This window comes from Schistocerca gregaria, chromosome X (assembly GCF_023897955.1).
Source record: "Schistocerca gregaria isolate iqSchGreg1 chromosome X, iqSchGreg1.2, whole genome shotgun sequence".
NCBI lineage: Eukaryota > Metazoa > Arthropoda > Insecta > Orthoptera > Acrididae > Schistocerca > Schistocerca gregaria.
The window spans coordinates 609,931,388-609,947,321 of NC_064931.1; the positions used below are offsets into that span (position 1 = coordinate 609,931,388).

At 42.5% G+C, this 15,934-nt stretch overlaps 1 protein-coding gene across 1 annotated transcript in view; it reads right to left on the reverse strand.

The window, feature by feature from the left end:
* LOC126298239 (glutamate receptor ionotropic, NMDA 3A-like) overlaps positions 1-15,934 on the reverse strand; it is an 821,644-nt gene that overhangs the window by 596,494 nt on the left and 209,216 nt on the right. The window lies entirely within an intron of this gene.

The window sequence follows — 15,934 nt, forward strand, 5'->3', positions numbered from 1 at the left end:
ACTGCACATTTTTCTTTTGTTTCCTTTACTGCTTGCTCAGTATACAGATTGAATAACATTGGGGAGAGGCTACAACCCTGTCTCACTCCCTTCCGAACCACTACTTCCCTTTCATGCCCCTCGACTCTTATAACTGCCATCTGATTTCTGTGCAAATTGTAAATAGCCTTTCGCTTCCTGTAATTGGGTTCACTGTGCAAAACTGTGGAGAATATGTAAAACTGAGAGTACTTACATATCTTGTTGATTGGTGATCCCATAGACTGCAGTGTGCACAATGACCATATGATAAATATAATTACAAAGAAGGTCAACATAGGCCGTAATTTTGATTTTGTGCTTAAAATACGCTGCACATGCCTAGCTAGGCAAAATTTTATTGATTGGCGACTCCATAGAGTGCTGTGTGCACAACGACCATATGATGAATATAATTAGAAGGAAGGTCAGCATTGGCCGTAATTTCTTACATATCTGCCTAGGTGAATCTCAGCCGGTGCCACGTAAAATTGTTATTAACAAATAGAGCTAATATGACCTAATTCGTTATAAACAAACAGACAAAACCTCTTCCTATGCTAAAGAGTGCATCTAGTCATAAAATAGGAAAATTGTGGAAAATATGTAAAACTGGGGAGACTGCGGTAGAATACAGAAAAATTGAGAGTACTTACATATTTGTCTAAGTGTGGCCTCTGCTGGTGTCACGTAATTTTTGTATTAACAAATAGGCCTAAAGTGATGTAACTTATTATTTACAAATAGACACATCTTCTGCCTATGTTGGTTATCCATTCCGTTAAACTGCTCTTCCAGGTCCTTTGCTATCTCTGACAGAATTAACTCCTCCCACACAAGTGTCCTAGATATGTAATACGATTAGGGGGAGGAGAAGGGGGAGAGGGGACTCCCGCAAGTTTTATGTCACATGACACAAATGTCTGGGTGATCCCCTGGATGGCCTTGATCAGTTCCCTGTGGTTCCCTGGAGGAAAGGGTCAGTGGAAGATGGAAAGAGGCCAAGTGCGTAACGCGACATCGGATGTGCTTTTCAGTAATCTTGAGGCAAGATCGTTATCTGTCCATGAACCGGCTCTTTATTCCTACTATCACCCATGTTGCTTCAGAGCTTTTTAACCGTTAATAAAAATCAACCTGTCTACTGATATGTAATGTCTGTTCTGTCCACATCTGTTATATTAAGGGGCGAAAAAGATATATTACATCTGTGTACCAGAACAGTGGAACAGTATTAAGGCATAAATTGTGTTCGGGGATGTAACATCTTGGAAAGTGGGAGGAGGGGGGCGGGGTGGAGGTTAAATGCGAGAGGAACGGTTAAGCTACCGGATTATGGTTATGCACATCCCTCCTTACAGGCCTACAAAATGAAGAGAGACCTGGCAATTCCCCATAATCTCTACCGCAATACGTCACAAGAAGCAAGTACAGGATATTTCACAAGGTTTTGCCGATCCTTCTGCAGCTCACCTTATGGATCACTGGCGACGCATTGAGCAGACATGCTCAGGGCTGCTTACTTTCCACAAAGTACGTTAACATTACATGGAATACAAATATGATACTAATAATACTAACTCAACAAACGCATGTGAACAGAATCCCCGTAAATCTCTGCACACTGTCCTACAATGCTAGAGTCATCCTGTACGGCAACAGCAGTGTTTCCGTGGGAAAGGCAACGTTCATCACCATCAGCGCTGCTCGTTTTTCATTTCACGTACTATACCTCACCAGTATTTCCGGTCCAGTTCTCTCCAGTAAATGGAGAAAATAACTTCACTGAGCTCGTGTTTATATAGTGGAGTTACTTTCATTTTTTTATGCGAGTATTTATCTGCTGTTGTCAGATGAGCTATTTTGTAAAGAAGCTGGAAAACTGCAACTGTCAGCGGCTTACCACACTGAAATGTCTGCCCCAAGCGTAACATGCCGCCAGTATGTATTTGACAGTGTCGATTTTATTATCTTCAATATAACTGGCTGCAATATTTTTTGCAGCTATTGGGTATCAAATGCAACTACCCGCCTTCAAGTTTCCCAGTGTCTGAAGAGGTAAACTGAAAATAGCTCCACTTCATAAATCCGAGATCAGTGAAGTTATTTTGTCCACTTACATAACATAACTGGAGAGAGAATTCTGGGGAGGTACAGTCTCTCTGTTAACTGAAAAGCGAGCAGTCCTTGTGATCGGTGAAGATGACTTCCCCGAACGAACACTATAACGGCCGTGCAGGAGTACTAACGAGCGGACCTTCTGGGAGGTGCATCGAGTTATGAGCTCCCAATTCGCCTGTAGTGTGAGTAGGTACCCATCACGCCCTAAAATTGTAGGAGCCATTGCGGCATCTTTTTTGAAATATTGCCGGTTAAAGTTTGGGCAGCTCTTTATATACAGAAAAGTTTCACTATTGTGGCAAGTGAGCGAGTAACCGAGTGGCAAGCTAGCTAGACTCTCGTCTAGGCGACCCTGCTTCGAGACCCGTCTATCCTACTTTTGTTTTAGCGATGCTAGATCCATCGCAAAAAGAAGTATTCCATAACGTCAATGCAGTGACGTTTCCTGCGGTCTTGAGAAAATACAGATGCGATTGCAGCGAAAATTAATGTGTATTTGTACAATGCTCGTGATGTGGAAAGTACAAATGTTTTGATAGTTTTTATAACAAGTATCATCCGTCGGAATGTACTCGTCAAAATATTGGAAATATCAATTAACTTTCCATTAAATGAAACATATTTTTAATCCCTCATTCGTTGGTTTTTTAATACTCTCTACCTCAATTGAACAATAATACAATATTTCAAGAAATTACATTACGGTTAATTTCCTGTTAAAATAAAAACATTGAAACATTGAAACACAATGTGACATTCAATTTGTAATTTTGATTTATAGAGAGGCTTGTAATTCTTTTTAATCAATTCCTTGTGGAATGTTCATAATTAATTATAAATTAAAACAGGCATTTGAAAAAAAGAGGAAACAAAAGTAGTATAGATGGGTCTCGAACCAGGGTCGCCTGGGCGGCAGTCTAGACCGCTTGCCACTTCTTTTATTGATCGTTGTGTTTGGTCGTTGCGGACGTTACATGACATCCGTCGGCTACTCACTCACGTGCCACAATAGTGAAACTTTTCTGTATATAAAGAGCTGCCCAAAATTTAACAGGTAGTATTTCAAAAACGTGGCCGCATTGGCACCTACAATTTTAATGTGTGATAGGTACCTACCCACACTATAAGCAGGAGAGGTGGGAGCTCATAACTTGATGCACCTCCCAGAAGGTCCCCTCGTAAGAATCGCTTTCCTCCTGTAGCAGTGTAGAACAGTGTGCAGAGATTTACTCAGAATCTATGCGTGTGCTATCCTCGAGATTGTTTTACAAGCAACCCGTATCTATATTAAATGTAGTGTTAACACGGTTTGTTGGAAATACAGTGTTTGCACACTGTTTCACTTGTGGTTCATAAGGCGAGAGACAGAAGGGTAGGTACAGTTTTATGAAATATCCTGTATTTGCTTTTTGTGACGTAATGCGATAGAGAGAATGGAGAATTGCCTACATGCTCTTGAGCTTACAGACGTATGGAGAAAAGTGCGTGACCACAATCCGGCGACGTACCTTCCTTCACGATTCTAAACTTCACCCTCGTCTTCCCATCCTGTTGCACCCCCAGAACACAATTTATGCCTTCAAACGGTTCTACTTCACATAGATGCGATACACAGATTTAATATTTGTTCTTCACCACTTCATAAAAATACACTCCTGGAAATGGAAAAAAGAACACATTGACACCGGTGTGTCAGACCCACCATACTTGCTCCGGACACTGCGAGAGGGCTGTACAAGCAATGATCACACGCACGGCACAGCGGACACACCAGGAACCGCGGTGTTGGCCGTCGAATGGCGCTAGCTGCGCAGCATTTGTGCACCGCCGCCGTCAGTGTCACCCAGTTTGCCGTGGCATACGGAGCTCCATCGCAGTCTTTAACACTGGTAGCATGCCGCGACAGCGTGGACGTGAACCGTATGTGCAGTTGACGGACTTTGAGACAGGGCGTATAGTGGGCATGCGGGAGGCTGGGTGGACGTACCGCCGAATTGCTCAACACGTGGAGCGTGAGGTCTCCACAGTACATCGATGTTGCCGCCAGTGGTCGGCGGAAGGTGCACGTGCCCGTCGACCTGGGACCGGACCGCAGCGACACACGGATGCACGCCAAGACCGTAGGATCCTACGCAGTGCCGTAGGGGACCGCACCGCCACTTCCCAGCAAATTAGGGACACTGTTGCTCCTGGGGTATCGGCGAGGACCATTCGCAACCGTCTCCATGAGGCTGGGCTACGGTCTCGCACACCGTTAGGCCATCTTCCGCTCACGCCCCAACATCGTGCAGCCCGCCTCCAGTGGTGTCGCGACAGGCGTGAATGGAGGGACGAATGGAGACGTGTCGTCTTCAGCGATGAGAGTCGCTTCTGCCTTGGTGCCAATGATGGTCGTATGGGTGTTTGGCGCCGTACAGGTGAGCGCCACAATCAGGACTGCATACGACCGAGGCACACGGGGCCAACACCCGGCATCATGGTGTGGGGAGCGATCTCCTACACTGGCCGTACACCTCTGGTGATCGTCGAGGGGACACTGCATAGTGCACGGTACATCCAAATCGTCATCAAACCCATCGTTCTACCATTCCTAGACCGGCAAGGGAACTTTCTGTTCCAACAGGACAATGCACATCCGCATGTATCCCGTGCCACCCAACGTGCTCTAGAAGGTGTAAGTCAACTACCCTGGCCAGCAACATCTCCGGATCTGTCCCCCATTGAGCATGTTCGGGACTGGATGAAGCGTCGCCTCACGCGGTCTGCACGTCCAGCACGAACGCTGGTCCAACTGAGGCGCCAGGTGGAAATGGCAAGGCAAGCCGTTCCACAGGACTACATCCAGCATCTCTGCGATCGTCTCCATGGGAGAATAGCAGCCTGCATTGCTGCGAAAGGTGGATATACACTGTACTAGTGCGGACATTGTGCATGCTCTGTTGCCTGTGTCTATGTGCCTGTGGTTCTGTCAGTGTGATGGTTCAAATGGCTCTGAGCACTATGGGACTCAACTGCTGTGGTCATCAGTCCCCTAGAACTTAGAACTACTTAAACCTAACTAACCTAAGGACATCACACACATCCACGCCCGAGGCAGGATTCGAACCTGCGACCGTAGCAGTCCCACGGTTCCGGACTGCGCGCCTAGAACCGCGAGACCACCGCGGCCGGCTGTCAGTGTGATCATGTGATGTATCTGACCCCAGGAATGTGTCAATAAAGTTTCCCCTTCCTGGGACAATGAATTCACGGTGTTCTTATTTCAATTTCCAGGAGTGTATAAACATGAATTTTTTATCATTAAAATGTTACTTTTGACAATTTGCGATTCTTCCATTCCGTCCAACGCGAAAACTACAAGACGTAGGGGAACGACAAGTAGCATCTGTTATGTAGAAAATTTATTGTAGTGTCATTTTGTACTGGAAAACATTTTCGATAGATGCCAAGTTTTTCGAGATATTCAAGAAAAACCTAAAAACATGAATTTCTCACGCCCTTCACACCCCCAGGCTCACCTCAACGAACAGGATATTTAGTATGTTGTTCATGAGGTTCTTCCATACCAATATACAAAAATTTTCAGGTGTAAGAATTTTTCACGTAATCGACATTATCTGGTCTTCGTTGAATGAGCTATAGAGCAGTGACGTGCTGGGTATGTCTTAACTACCAACATCGCGGTGTTTGACTTGTTCCATGGGCCGAGTCCCTAGATCAGATCGTCATCAAAACCTGTGTTTGTGCTTACTGGCAAACCCTAGCTGGAACGTGTATTGGTCGGCTCTTATTTACCAAGACTTACATGCTGATCTGGTTATCGCTTACCTACTTACTGGAGGAATACTTTAATTGCTGGTGGATTAGTTCAGCTGCAGACCTAGCTCGCAGTGCAATATATTTAGGAAAGACTTGTGCTTCGTCCTTGACAACTTGTTAGTCTCAGCTATTGTTTGCCCATCTTTCTTGAATTGATAAACCATGGCTGGCGCTTGACTGAACATAAAAGACGACAGTAGATTGGCTCTGTCGATGAATAAATACATAACGTAATTGGAAGATAGGGTGATTATAAATGAGCTTGATGAAGTAACGAACGACGAGAATTAGGAAAATGGTTTCAAAAGTTGCCGGAGAAGTTCTCAATTTACAGACCACTCCAACGAACGAGCAGTGCTCCTGCCACTACCATTAATCTGTCGGAACAGCCTATGGAACATAGGACTCAAAGTGCAAATGGAACGACGTCTTTCACAAAGTTGGTTCCTCGTCATTAATAATAAAAAGAAAGTTAATATGAGGCTTTTATTTGAACAGCAACTCCCATTGCTTTATTTTAGCGTTTCTTTTCGTTTAACACGTGGTATTTTACAGTTATCAATCTGTCGAATCAAGTTGTGTCATAACCCATTCCTTTCCCTTGTTTAATCTCTGCGATGCCGATTCCCATCTTTGTCGAACACTGAAGTTTTCATCCTCAACTGCTGATCCCCGTACATCCCAACCGGCGTCCTCGCCAATCTTTTCCTTAAATTTTTATCTGTGTCCTCCGAGCAGTTTTCCCTCTCCAGCTGCTCCTACCCGAATCACGTTAACTGAGACTGATGCCAAAATGAATATCACCGTAACTTGTCCTCTCTTCTGGTAAGAATTTTCCGTAGACTTTTTCCTAGTCTGTTCTTTGCAGTACGTAACCCTTCAATTCATGTATTACCTGTTTATTTTATTTTAGTATTCTTCAAAAGCACCATATTAACTGGTTCCTTGCTTTCTTCTCTCTTTTGCACGTGGCTCAGTTCAAGTCGGTGTATACGTTCACGCGTATCTATAATTACAGAATCTCGCTTCTAAATTTTTTGTCGATGCTCTACGTAAGTAAATCCATTAAGCCCAATGATGCTAACCTCATCAGTGTCACTTCGCTTCTTATGGCTTCCTTATCTGAACTTTCAGCTGTTTCTTGTACTACACCTTTTCTATGTTTGATATTCAACGTGTCACCATTCCGATTTTCACAACTCTTCACGTACTTTTCTTTTTTTTTCTTATCTTCATTCGAACATATGTTAGCTGTTCTTATCAATCTATTCAAGGCTCTTCTAAGTCGTCTTTACTTGCTATCAGAAGGACTATTTATCCTGAAACTTAGCGCTCGTAAATACTTCCTTTGTCGTTTATTCTCGATCTCACATGTTATTTCGTTTCGAGTACTACTTTTTCAGACAGAAATTAAACAATAGTGGTGCTAAGTTGCAAACTGGGCTTCATATGAGTTTTTCTTGGCGCTTTTATTACTGAAACTTCGTTACTGTAGAATCAGTAAGTTTTACGTCTTTCTTTGTACTTTACAAACAATCATTTCAGGTTTCATATTGTCGTAAGCTTTTTTTAGACCCAGAATGCCATAGAAATATAACGATATTTCATTTTTGCAGAACAGTTTGAGGTATTGTACTTCTGTTTTCACCCAGATCAATTGAAAGAGAGTACTCAATAAACTAAAAAGCATTCACCTTACACGACTACATTAATTACTGAGATATCGTTATCAACTTAGTTTCTGAAGTGGAATTGTAGTAAATTCTGCTCCTAGTATCGTAGTTCCCCAAGAGAAGGATTCAGCGGCATTTTACACTTCAAAATCCCTTTACTAGTTTCGGAGTAACTACAATATTTAGAACTTACGATTTACCTGTTTCGAACATCAAAGTTATTGTTTTATTATGCGGAAGTTCCTGATTTCATACCCAAATAACGAAATACATCACGTCGTATCAAAGAAAAACAGATTGTGGCACTGCCACGATACCGGCATACAGTGGCACAGAGGAAATGTGGCTTAGATTCAGTCTATATCACTTGCTTGTGGCGAGTGGTGGCTACTTTGAAAAATAAATGTGTTTGACAAACCAAGAGAAACTAAATATGAAACTGCTTTACGGCCGATACAGAAGCTACACAGAGAGAACAGGTGACTTGTAAGCACCAGGGTACCCCAACAGGAATGATAACTCAGCGTATGTGTGAAAAATTGTTAATGGAAGAGCACTGGAATATTAATCAGAGGCTAGGAGCAAGCATGCAACGAGTGGAGCGAACTAAATAGACATTCTAATACATTTTGCTCATAAGCCACTTGTTGTTTAGAATGAAACTGCGAGTGCCTCTGGAATAAGTCAGTCGAGCATTGTTCGCATTTTGGAAGCAAACTGCTTCCAGCCGTATCACGAGTCACTTCATCAGCAGATTAACCAACAGGATTGGAGTAGACGCAAGGAAAAATGGCGCTATGTTTTTATGCAACACCAGAGAATTCTGTATACCGATTAAGCTACATTTATGAATCACTGAAATCTCAAATAAGAGAAATGCATTACTGGGCCGCTGAGAATCAGTGTTAGCTGAGGCAGGGCGAAAATTAGAAAATGGATGACCAGCTCTACTCCTTTGTGGCTAGGGTAGCGCTATTCGGCCCTTTCGTGGTCGCTGGACAGGATGTGAAGGCATTATGTGATGGCCTGTCCTTTCACTTGATTTGACGCCAGTGGACTTTTTTGCTCTGGGGTAAACTCAAAGATTATGTCTATGTACAGCTCTCGATGATCCAACAGGAAATAAAGTGCCACATTGTTGCAGCATGTCCGAGGATATCGAAGGAACATCTTCCGTCTGTCAAGAAGTCTTTGCGCCATCGACTGAAAAAGTGTATTGCAGTAGATGGTGACCATTTCGATCACTTAATGGCATCAATAAATGTTTAAGCAAATGTTTATGACCACGTTATTCTGTGACTTCCTTTTTGCTGCTGTTAGTAACGCAACTGAGTATGACGACAAACTCATCAAGCGAAGTTATATTTCCCACTATTTATATTTCAGCTCCCTGTATTACAAATACATAAAAATTATGACGTTCACTTTTCTTTCAAAGCTCGGACATAAATGTATGTATGTATGTGTGTGAAATCTTGTGGGACTTAACTGCTAAGGTCATCAGTCCCTAGGCTTACACACTACTTAACCTAAATTATCCTAAGGACAAACACACACACCCATGCCCGAGGGAGGACTCGAACCTCCGGCGGGATCAGCCGCACAGTCCCTGACTGCAGCCCCCTAGACCGCTCGGCCAATCCCGCGCGGCTCGGACAGAAAATTAGCAAAAATGTTACGGTAATTAAATCGTAAATCAATCTTGGATGCCACGTCCTTCGTCTTCCGGATGTTAGATCGGTCCAACCACATATATACAAGTGTGAGAAGTATCCGTTTTAGATTAAATTTTTCTTCACAATGTCTCACTTTTGTAAGTAGATTCTCTTATGTGCATCAAGCTGGAATACCCCATTAGCCTGACGCGGCTATTCTGTATATCAAGGCGAACACCACAGGGTGACGGCGTACAGGGCTCTGATTAATAGGTCAGACGTCCATTATAAAAAGAAGGCGGCTACACGGACAGCGGGTGGCCGTGTGAAGTAGACTCTGCGGTATTTTAGGTTAGAGAGTATCGGGAAAATACAAAATGGGCTTCACTCTCAAAGATTGCAGGTCAAACACGAGACGAGGGTAGGACTAGGAACAATCAGCAACAGAGTAGTAAAATGTAACAGCTGTGATCGGAAAGAACCAGTGCTCCAAACGCAAACAGAATGCACTAAAGCTGAAATATTCATAGGTACTGAAAGCTGGTTAAAACGGAAGTGAGCTCAGACAAAATATTTACTAAGTACCAAATGGTATTCAGAAAGGATGAATGAAACATAGTTGGTTGTGGAGTGTTTGCAGCTGTAGAAGTAACTTATCCTGCAGTGAAACTGAAGTAGAGAGATCCTCTGTGTTAGTATTAGTTCAGTTCGTACTTGACAATCGGAATAAATTAATAACCGGTTCCTTTTACCAATCCTGTGATAAAGATGATACAGCTGCTAGTAGGTTAAAATAAAGATTATCAACATTTATGTGAGCTTGAACGTGGTGCTTTAGTCGGCGCGTGAGCGATGGGACACAGCACCTCCGAGGTAGCGATTCTCCCGTAAGACCATTTTATGAGTGTACTGAATATCAGGAATCTGGTAAAACATCAAATCTCCGACATCACTGCCGCTGGAAAAAGATCCTGCAACAGCGGGACCAACGTCGACTTAAGGGAATCGTTCAGCGTGACATACTGCGAAGTATCATCGCTACGAAGTAACATCTGCTTTATAACAATGGTATAAAGCGCCTTCTACCACGCAACGTCGGTGAGATGCACACTCTGAAACGCAAATATGGTATGAAGCACCCTTTGCCTTGCAGCATCGATAGGAAGAATCCTCTGCCTCCTGACATTTATACGAAGAACTCTCTGCCACGCAACATTGGAACAAAGAATCCACTGCCACGGAGACATTGGAATGAGACACCATCTGCCATGAAACGTCATTACTAAGCACCTTCTGCCACATAAAACTGGTAAAAAAACACCCTCCTCCACACATCACTAGCCACAAGCATTGTTAGAAAACACCCTCTCCCACGCAACAATGGTACAATGGCTCTTTCACCCACCAACGTGATCGAAGCACCCTCTGCTCTCCAACATCTGTATCAAGAGTCCTCTGCTGCAAAATTGGTCCAAACCGCTGAGTGTCACGTAAAACAGGTACAAAGCACTGTATGCCACGCAAAACATTGGTATGGAGCACCCTCTGTCATGAAACCTCGGTACAAAGCATTTTCTGCTGTGTGATATTAGTACGAAACACCCTCTGCTACGCGATAACGGTATTGAAGCACACTCCACCTTGTAACATAGCAGAGAACAGTCCCCCCGCCACACAACATCCGTACAAGAACCTCCCTGCCATGCAACTTCAGTATGGAACACCCTCTGCGACGCAACAGAAGTATGCAGCAAACTCCGCTATCCGCTATGCAACATTAATATGATGCATCTCTGTTGTGTGGAACACGACTATGATACTCCCACTGCCGCACAACGCTGGTATGCAGTCCTATCGCCATGCAACATTGGTTGGATGCACCCTCTGATATGAAGCACCCTTCGCACTGCAACATGGTACAAAGTACCCACTGCCACACAATTTCAATAGGAAGCACACGGTGCCCTGTAACATCGGTAAAAAGCACTCCCTTGTCACCTAACATCGGTACAAAGCACTCTCCTCCATGCAACATTGATGTGGAGCACCCTCTGCTACAAAACACCTTCTGCTACACGACATTATTTCGAAGCAACCTGTCATATCACTATGAGTCACCCGGTACCATTAAATGGGTAAGAAACGTCTTTCGACACATAGCATTGGTATGAACCTCACGTTCCAGTGTAAAATTAAGTCTAAGCGCTCTCTGTCGCATAAAATTGTATGATACCTCTTCTAACATGCAGCATTTGTATGAATACCCTGCGCAACGTAATGTGTCTACGAAGCACCCCTTCCCACCTGACATTAGCACATATCACACTGGTCCATTCAGCCTTGGTAAGGAGCACCCTCTGCCACACAACAACGGTATGCAGCGGTATCTGTCATGAAATATCAGTATGAAGCACCCTCTGCCACTAAAAATCACTACAAACCATCGTCTGCCACATAAAATCAGTTATACACACCCTTCACTAGTTCCATAGTCTTGAGGCATCCTCTGCAGCGTAATATCGCACGAAGCAGCATATGCAGCACATCTCCACCATGTAACATCTGTAGGACGCGTCCTCAGCCATGTAACATTGGTGAGAAGTACTCTTTCCCATGAAGCACTGGTATGAAGCCCCCTCTACCGTGCAACATTGGTACGAAGGCCCTTCACCTTGCAACGTTATACGAAGTACCCCACGCCACGCAACATCAGTACGAAGCTCCCTTTGCCACGTAACGCTGCCTGACAGCTTCACCAGGCCTTACGAACTACCGCATTTCCGAGGAGTTCTGCTGCTTTCAGTGAGATGGTTGGCAAGGACATAGTTTTCACAGTGGGGAGGGATGTTAGTTCATCAGCCAACTTGCTCATTCCTCGTAAATGAGTCTACCTATTAGTAAAACCAGCATCAAAATCTCTACAGTAATTCCTGAGATCAGCCTGAATATACTGACATAATTATGCCACGGCACTTCAGTTTATGTGTGCTCAGATAGGCAGACGGATTGATAGACCAGCTGAGTACTAGGCGTTGCCCGGGTGTCTATTTATTCAAGTCTCCTATCAGTCAATCTCCTCTTTACCTCTCTCTCTCTCTCTCTCTCTCTCTCTCTCTCTGTCTACCTGTTCCTCCCCCCTCTCTGTCAGCCTCCTTCTTACCCCCATGTGTGTCCATCACCTCGTCTCCCACACATATATGATCACCCTCATCCCAATAGAAGACTGGTGTCTATTACCACCATATCGCTTGTTTACAGACAGTAAGTGATATGTGTAGCAAGTTTGGTTGAAAGTGGTTTAGGAAGATATGTGAAACGTACATACAGCCATACGTTTTTATATGTATGGATGCGATACTGTCTACAATCGATGATTCGGACAGCAAGAAACTATACTCTACGAATCATTTGTAACAAGACTCCAGATGACAAGGAAATACTGATGCTGTTGTGTCTGACTGAGTTAAGAAGAGTTTAGTGTGACACCAACAATCAGAAAGTGCTACTATACTCGTATGGTAACATCCTATTCTCAGAAGAACAACGTAAATCCTACTCATGGATGGATGGAGATAATGCGAACGTCCGAAGAAAAAATTGTCGCTCAAGTTAAAAGATCAACTGTAGCGAACTTGGCTTTCGAAACACCAGGAAGAGGACTCATTAACCATAGAAACACATTATGACAAGGAACAAGACGGTAGAGGAGAGGGAGAGGAATCTAACGTGTCTTCGAAAATGATGATATTCGAGATAAAGAACTGGATACATTGGACAAAAATTTTGGAATGGTGGCGGTGATAAAGTTGTTGATTACACTTCCCCGTATTCAAAATAGCTGTGGAAATAAAGAAAAGTATACGGTTGCTGCTTATAGATTACAAGGGAAACTATACAACAAAGTAATTAGAAACGTAATACATAGGGCCTGCAAAAGGATTTGAACCGATTTTTAGTACAGACACAGTGCCACCATTATTGGTCAATTTGGTGACTGGAGTAACCTTAACGGTGGTGAAAATGAACAATGTAATACATCAGCTGGATCTAACCTCATTTACATTAGTTAAATAGATTTTTTCAAATTCTGGAGCAGTTGCTGCAAATTATGTGCTCAGTGAAGCTGGATAGAGAAGCAATATGCAGCAGCATTTTACAACATTGATATGTTGCAGGAAGTCCTTCATTGGCGTTAAATGTTCAGTTTTCCGTATGTGAAAGTCATGAGCAAGCTGTTTAAGGAAACCATGAACTGATTTATTTCACGATTCATTAATAACTTAGCAAGCTGAGATATTGGGGACCAAGCAAGATTTTTGTATTTCATAACGTCATTATAGATTTGAAAATAAGAACAGATTTAGGTTCGCCACATTTTACTGTGCTCTGTCTATATGCTCACTACATGACGATTACTTATCACCTGCTACCCAATAGGTCATTACTTGTTACGTCAGAGCATTTATTACCATGTTAAATGTGTACAGTTAAGAAGAGCCTACAATTAAAATGTTGTTTCCCATGTCAGTAATTGTAGTGACTTCTGAGTAATATTAGTATTTTTTCATACCGGAAAGAAGAAGCTGCATCACTGAAACCGGTAGTAATAATAGAAACATATTAATACAAGATGCATTTTAAAGCAATAATTTGTTTTTTTCATTCCTTTATCCTTTCTATAAACAACAATGACCTACCTCTTTTCTAGTCACGCGGAATGATGCGCGAGAGGTCCTCGATACAAATGAGCTATATAAGGGGCTAATTTAAGACTATTAAGCACATGGCACATCATTCACTTTATTAAAATATCTCTATTAATAAACGTCAACCACTGCACGACATACGACTCGAATTGCAGGTTGTCTTCCTAATGGCTTCCACGGACAAAAAAATTATTTCCAGTATTTCACACAATTATTGACCAAAATGAAAAATTTAAAATGTTATCATAATATACTCAGTGAGAGGTATAAGATAATGTGATAGTTTTAACAAAATAAGACAACTATTACAGTTTGAAACTGTGTATATGTCTAGAGACAGCGTAAATCAGGTCGAGCAAATTGCCCCAGCCTACATTCATTCAGTATTTGCAAATGAGAGCTCTTAGCGAGTCCCACAAACTTTAGTCACAATTTCAAACCATTATGAACTTTTTATCACTGAAATTTTTTACAAAATGAAGAAAAGAAAAAAGTCTCTCTCTTACTATGTATTCGCTGTTTATACAGTGAAACTTCACCATAATGTATGACGTTTTAATCAATGATTTCTTTGACATTAACTCTATTCACAACACATTTTGGAGACGGTATTCACGTATAGCACTGAATGTATCCGTAAAGTTACATCATTGTACGATACATACTTCAGGAGATAACGGCATCCTGAAGATTAAGATGAGTGAAAAACTAGATTTTTCTTAAAGCCGATCGCAAAATTACCCAGACTATATTCATCCAGCGTTCGATTATGTGAGCACTTAGCAACTACTAAAAAGTTTAAACATGATTTCAAACGTTTTCTGAACTTTCTCTCGCTTACATGCTCAAAGTCAAGTATTTAATACATTAACTTATCTGTAAAGTAATCACAGGTTTGGAGCTGTTTTACACATGGGAATACGATTTTTTATAGAATCATGAATTTCTGTTCCACTCACAGAGGAAACTTGGGAAAAATGACTGCTTGTATATCTCTATGAGTGCTGTTATACGCCCCATTTTATCTGTCCAATCTCTACGGGATGGATACAGAGGTGTGAAATTCTGCAGTCTTCGTAATGTCTTCTCTGAGAGATGGTTCTTTAAGAAATCTAAGAATATTCTTACGAGATGTGCGGCGCTTTTCTTAGAATGTCTGCCAGATAAGATTTCTCAACATTTGTGCAATATTCCGTCTCCGGTCAGACAAGCCTGGGCCCATTCGCACCCCCCTTTCCTTTTTTTATTTGTGTATGCTCAATGTCCTCTGGTTGTACGACCTGATGTAAGTTCCATGTACTTCAGCTATATTCAATTGTGGCCCGTCCAACTGTTTTGCATGCAATCAATCATTTTTATATACAAAATGCATTTCCCAGTGTCCGACCGATGACTTCCAACCTACTATTTAAATTATCTCCTTACGAGAATCACATTCAAATTTGTGAATATGTCTAAACTTTGGCTGTACAATGCATTGATGACAATAAAAAATATGAGTCGGGCCGGGACTCGAATCCGTATCATCTGCTTGACGCGAGCGGCCGCCTTTACTGCCACCGTCTATTTTTGTTGATCTCATTCTGTTCGTTATTGTTCGTTGCAGTTGTTTGGGGGCGGACATACCATGACACCCGTTCAAGTTCGTAGTTGATCCATTCACTCAGTTTTTTTACTACAGAGGTCGACTAACCCTCTGACCGAACAAGCTGAGCTACCATATCGGCTCCCGCCTCGGCCTCCGGAGCATGCTGCCCAGACTGTCCCTAACTTCCATATGTCACCACTTTCGTCTACATCCTATTATTCGCACAGGAAGAGGCGTATGGTTAAAATCGAAGCGCAGTTATTATGCATGAAATAGTAAAGCAGCGCCTGTGTTGCTTTAATGTATTATGCAACGTCTTTCAGACACTCAAGCATATCTGAAGGACACTGCAAT